Raw genomic sequence first — 7,081 nt, forward strand, 5'->3', positions numbered from 1 at the left:
AATTAGACAAACATAGATCCAAGGTTATTAGGGTTGCATGTACACTTAGCAAGTGTTAGAATGCTCAAAACCCATCATACACAACTGCAGGACCTGTTAGATAAGGGGTTCATCCGACCGAGTAGCTCGTCGTGGGGTACGTTGATCCTATTTGTGAATAAGAAGGATGGGTCGTATCAGATGTGTATTGACTATCGAGGGCTGAATAAGTTAACGGTGAAGAACCGTTATCCACTCCCGAGGATTGATGATTTGTTTGACTAGCTTCAGGGTGCATCTTGGTTTTCAAAGATTGATCTTTGTTTGTTTTATCATCAGATGAGGTTCAGAGAGAACGTGTTAGGGTGAAAAGTCACTCTTGGATGTCATGTGTTCTTACTCTTTTGTATGTGTGTAATGAGTTGTCTTTCCTTGATAAGGAAGTGAGTGACACTTATTTTATCTAAGGAACATTTATGAGAGATTAGTTTGGAGAGAGAAATATTGTAACCCACTTGTACTCTTTCTACAAACTAATGAGAGCTTAAACAATTTATTTACTCTTGTGTTCTTCATGTTCATGATTCTTACAATGATTCATGGGATCTTATCAATTTTGCATATGTCATCATGATTTACACCACTATAATTCGTATCAGAGCGGGTGTTCTTGATTTGATCAAGAATTGATCCATGATGACATTGTTGATTTGGTGATTCTTCATTGTATTTTGATCTTCGTGTTTTAGAGAGTTTTCGGATTCTAGAAATCGAATTGTTCATTGATTTTATTCATCATTTATTTTTTTCTCACTAGAATTCAAGTGATTTTTGCTTTCTCACTCTAGAAAACCCATTCAAAATCACTTTCTCTCTGTAGAAAAACCAAGTTCATATTATTTGGTTCGAAATGGAAGAACCAATTTCGTAAATACATCCATGCTCATACAATTTTGAAGAACTTCTATATTCTTTGGTAGTTGGATCAATCAAAAGTTATTCAATCATTTCTTGTGGTTGTAACAGCCCAAAATTTTACAAAAAAAAAAAAAATTAAACTTTTATAATCATAAATATCATCCACAATTGCTTCCAAAAATCCCATTACATGACTATAGTATTTTGAAAGATCATAGTATCAAAACTAAATGCGAAAATATTAGAGAATGCATGCCACGCCATCATGTCGGACCCTTGCCCATAGAGCTAGAAGTACCTGAAACATTCAACAAAACTGTAAGCACACGCTTAGCGAGTTTCCCAAACACACAAATCATATAATCACATAATTCCATGCACACATACATACAAATTTACCATGGACTCCCTCCATGTCTTTTTTTGGAATGCCATGGGCTACCCCCATGGTCCTCTATCCCCAAGCCATGGGCTCCTCCCATGGTCTTCACATAAATCCACATATAGATCAAATAGAAAACCATTACATACTCCATGACTAAACATTTCATATCAATGAATGGTCTGGCCTTGGTGCCTTCGACCCATGAGTGTAGTAAGAAGACTCACCTCAGTCTGCTGAACATAAAAGTTGCTCACCTTAGAGTCCGAAACCACACACTAAACCATGATACAATTAACCAAAATTAGGATTATAGCACAACCTAATCAAAGAGTCTAAACACTTAAGCCTAAGTCCTTCCATAATGGCCCAAAAGTCATCCCTTTGCTAATAAGCCTAAGATCCAAGATAAAAGCCATTAATTGACCACATGGTCGAATAAGACTCAACCAAAACAACTATGGCCTGAAACAAAATATCAACCCAATACTCTAAATGGGACTAGGCCCAAAAGCTTACAATCCCACACAAAGCCTAAACCCAACTAGAGTGCATACGCCTTGCGTACCATTCAATTATGCTCAGCGTACTACCCCCTACAGCATGTCTAGCAGTTGCATAAGTGTTCGGTTGATGATTAAGTCATGATTCCATTGGAGGATATTCAGGTAGACCACCACCTAAACTACATTGAGAGACTAGTAGCAATCCTCGACAGGAAGATGAAAACCTTTGAGCAAAAAGGTTGTTAAGTTGGTGAAGGTGCAGTGGTAGCACCGCAAGGGTTCAAATGGATGTGGTATCCAGAGGACAAGGTGAGGGAGCATTACCCAGAGTTATTTCCAGCGGCGGACTTTGAGGATGAAGTCTGATTAAAGTTGGGGGGGGGGGGGGGAATTGTAGCACTCGAGTCACTAGGTATGAAGTTAATGATTTAATCTATTATTAATTTAAGTAAAAGGTGATGGGTGGTCGTGAGTACGTTGTGCGTACACTAGGTACGCACTACGTAATCCTTGCATGCGCATCATTGGGGGATCCCCGACATACGCTGGGGTACTCAAGACATGGGTAAGCCCTAATTTTTAGGGTTTGAACCATATTAAAAGTCCTTAAGTCCTTCAAGTTCATTACCCTTTCGGCCTCCATTGCCCTTTTAGTGCCAATCTTGAACCCTAACCAGCTTGAGTACATTTTTGAGCTTATATTGAGTGTTTGGGTGTTCTTTGGTGGTTTTGAAGAAAAAGAAAGTTTGGGTAGAAGCAAGGAGAAGAAGGAGCTTGTAGATCCAAATTTTGTGCACCATTTCTAGTCCATTGACGGTATAAAGTTTGAACCTTGATCATTCTAAGCTTAGATCTAGGTTTAGGGTAGATTTTAGCATCTTTTGGTCCCATAACTTGGTTATTGGAGTTTGAGCTACTCCGGGCCATTTGAGCTATCCTTTTGGACTCTTAGAAGTGTATGGAGTCATTAAAATTGTATCTTGAAGGTTAAGACTCAACCATGCATGTGTTAGTGAGCATCTAAGTGATTTAATGGGCTTAATTCATAGTTTGAGCCCCAACAACGCATGCAAAAGCATAGAGTTTGCTACTTTATGGCTTAAGATGTTATTTTGAGCTTGGATCTAAGTTTTGGACATTAAAGTTGAATGGATTAATACTTAGGAGCTAGTAAGGGCTTACTGGCCAGTATGATGGGCGTACTCTAGAGTACGTTGCATCTACTGAACCAATGCCCCAATTCCAGATTGCCATCAGTATACGTTGGGGCGTAAGAGTCGTGTACGTCGTGCGTACGCCGTCCGTTGGCTTGCAAGATTTTTGGGCTCGTGTTGGTTAGGTTTTGGACTTGTTTAGGTTGGCCTCAGCCCACCTATTGTAGCAATAAATTTTTGGGCTTAAGTCCATCTTGGGTGTTCTTGGGCCATATTGGGCCTTAGAGGCCTTATAGTTGGGATTGGATGCCTTTTTGGACTTTATATAGATTTGGGCCTTGGAGAGAGAAAAGTCCGATTAGGAAAGGGTGAAGAAGCCTTTTTGCCTTAAGTCAAGAATTAGGATTTGGACTTTCGGTTAGAATTTGGCCTAATTTCTAATTAGGATATTATGATTATGCGATACAGAGAGGATTTCATGATTCATCCACTAAATGCGATTTGAAATCTTTAGTTTGAGGTGATTTTTCCTTCATTGTATCCATGGGTCGAAGGCACCAATGTCGACCCACTAGTTTATGATGTAGTGTGATGATTGTCTTTGTGACAATTGTCAGTTATGCTTGTATTTGCTTGATGACTCTGTGATTGTTGTTATGATATTATGTATTAATAGTAAGGGTGAAATATAACATGTATCCGGTTGAAATAGACCGAAGGGGATTGCAAGCACCTAGATACGCTCGATAGTATCCGGTCGAGATAATCTGAAGGGGTAGGCAAGCACCCAGATATGTTTGGATGTATGGTTGTTTGGTATGTGGTATTTTGGGGGAACTCATTAAGCTTTATACTTATAGTTTTCAATTTATGATTTAGGTACTTCCAGTTTATAGGGAAAGGGCCCAGCCTGATCGCACCTCATCACCCTATGGTTTCTGCATCTAGAGATTTTGGGAACTTGTACTCTAATAACATGTTACTATGATACCCTTTTGACTATTTTGATATTTGTGTCATGTGATTTGAATGAAATTAAAAACAAAATTTTTATCTATATTTTTGAGACGTTACATTCTCCCACTGTTCTTGCTACTGAACATTCAAATTCGAATCAACAATCTTGTGATTTACGTGGCAATAATAACTATCGTGGTGGACACAACGAAAGACGTATTATTAAGCTGGAAGATCTAACAATTGAGGAGGTCGTGGAACTAATTTCTCTTCTCAAAGACAGCAGCCTAATTCCCCCTATGGTTGGGGTTTCGGGTGGTACCCCTTGTTGATGTCATAATCGCTACAACAACAGCGACCAACAACCCATACTGTGTCACCGGGCCTCCTGACCTTTCCATCTCCAACGCCATCCCACCAGCTCTCAGCCCAATAGCTGCCATCCTCAGCCCATTCTGATTTGCGAACAACTCCTCCGACAGCCCATCAAATGACTTTCAACACCACGCATCAGCAACCCATCTCACTTCCATGGACTTGGTTCTCGAGTTTAAATATGGATCAAGATACATCGATGACTCAAATGTCCAATACCATGCACCTAAATGATCCTAAATCTATTGGATGCTATATGGATTCTAGAGCTACATTGCACCTCCACTCCAACGAAGGTATACTTAATTTTATTAGTAACAAAAACATTTCACCCTCATATGTTTTGGTCGGTGATGCTTCTAAAATTCCTATTCAAAATTTCGGTCATTCCATTCTTCCTAACTCAAACCCATATCCTAATCTCACTCTCAAAAACATTCTCATCACTCCCAATATTATAAAAAATAATAATTTATGTTCATCGTTTTACCCGTGATAACAAGTGTAGTATTGAATTTGACGCTTTTGGTTTTTCTATAAAGGGTTGCCTCACCAAAAATATGCTCCCTAGGTGTAATAGCACGGGTGACCTGTATCCCGTCACCTCCACTCTTCCGTAAGCTCTTTCAACCATTTCTCCTTCTCTTTGGCATCAACGATTGGGTCACCTAGGAAATCAAGTTTTCAAACATATAACTTCCAATAATTTTATTTCTTGTTTGAAATCATAAAAACACTAGCTTATGTCAGTCATGTCAATTAGGCAAACATGTCCGCCTACCTTTTTCATTGTCTACTTCTGCTTCTTTATTTCCTTTTCAAGCTATACATTATGATTTTTGGACCTTCCCCGTAGAGAGTATTAGTGGCATTAAATATTATGTTATTTTTCTGGATGATTTTAGCCATTTCTTGTGGGTTTATCCTTTACCCAATAAAATTGAGGTGTTCTCTAGTTTCTTAATTTTTGTTCATATATTCAAATGCAATTTTAAAACTGATGTTCAATCTTTTCAATGTGATAATGGTAGAAAATATGATAATCTTCAATTTAAAAAAATTTGTTCTAGTAATGGTATTCATATTCATTTATCTTGCCCATACACCTTTCAACAAAATGTTAAATATGAGCGTATGTTACGCACCATCAATAATGTCATACATACGCTTCTTTTCCACACCCACCTTCCACCCACATATTGGCTTGAAGCCTTTCATATGGCCACACACATTCTCAACATCCTTCCATCCACTTTTATAAATAACGATAACCCTTATCACAAACTTTGTAACCAAAACCCTACCTATACTCAGTTACGAGTGTTTGGGTACCTATGTTACCCTCATATTCCTTCTCCTCACAAACTTACCCCTCGCACCACTCCTTACATTTTCTTTGGATATCCATCCAATCATCGTGGATATCCATCGAATCATCATGGTTATCAAGACCCAACTTCATGTCGCAGCCTTGCAGGACATTCAGGTTGATGCGAGCCTGAACTATATCGAGAGGCCGATAGCGATTTTGGAAAGGAAGTTCAAGGTCTTGAGAAATAAAGAGGTGCATTTGGTTCAAGTTCAGTGACAACATTGGTAGGGATCCGAGTGGACTTGGGAGCTGGAGTCCGAGATGCGAGAGCGATACCCAAAGTTATTTTTGGAAAACGACTTCGAGGGCGAAGTCTGATTCTAGTGGGGGAGAATTGTAATATCCCGAGTGCCATGTATATTATTTAATTAATTTCATTCATTTTGGCAGGGAAACTCGATGAGTTGGGAGCACCAACTCGTCGAGTAGAGAGTGTAATGGTCGTGGGATTTTAGAGTCTACTCGACGAGTCGGAGGACCCTAACTCGACGAGTAGGAGCTGGGTGAGAAAACCCTAATTCTAAGGAAACGAGGGAACTCGACGAGTCACATAGATGGACTCGGCGAGTTGTGTCAACATGGACTGTTGACTCGAGTGTTGACTTCTGTTGACTTTTAGGGTTTGTTCAAGACATGGATTAGAGACCATGGAGGGGTAAAATGGTATTTTACCCTTTCCAAGGGTTAGAGAAAGTGGTTAGCTTAACTTACTTAGGTTGAGGTGACAAGTGTTAATTAGAGATGATTATGACGTGTAGGCGAGGATTAGATCGTTCAAGGGTTACGAGGATTACTTGCTTACTTACGAGGTAAGTCTTCTCACTATACTTACCATGAGTGGTGACATTGTGTGACCGAATGGTCTTGTATGCTTATATTGAGAATTGTGATATCCTGCATTATGTCTTTGTGATTTATGTTGTGTATTGTTCCGAGCTTTATTGAGTTAGGACCGGAGGGTCCTCACTGAGATACATGGACCAGAGGGTCTTTATGAGACATAATCATGAGAGGATAATGAGATGTTTGTGTTATATTAGGGAACTCACTAAGATTTGTGCATACTGTGTTATATGTTATGTGTTTTAGGTACTTCTCAGGATCACGGGAAGGCGCTGACTTGATTGTACACACGAGATGGAGTTTATGTTTTGAGGATCCTGGATTTCATCAAACAATTTATGAATTTGTGTTTTTGACAATTTGACAATTTGAAAATTGTGGTTTTGGAAATATGATATTGAGAATTATGTGGTTTTGAAAATGAAAATTTTGTTTGAAAATTTACAGTGCTATAATATCTCAAAAGAAAGAGACTTGAAATCTTACAAATGGTCCAAAAATAATGAGAGATGTTGATGGTGTTGCTTCCTTGCAAAATCCAACAATAGAGCACCTTCTTCTCCTTCTTATCTTCTTCTCCAAGATAAGAAAGCTC

This window comes from Lactuca saligna, chromosome 2 (genome assembly GCF_052625555.1).
Source record: "Lactuca saligna cultivar CGN05327 chromosome 2, ASM5262555v1, whole genome shotgun sequence".
Taxonomy (NCBI): domain Eukaryota; kingdom Viridiplantae; phylum Streptophyta; class Magnoliopsida; order Asterales; family Asteraceae; genus Lactuca; species Lactuca saligna.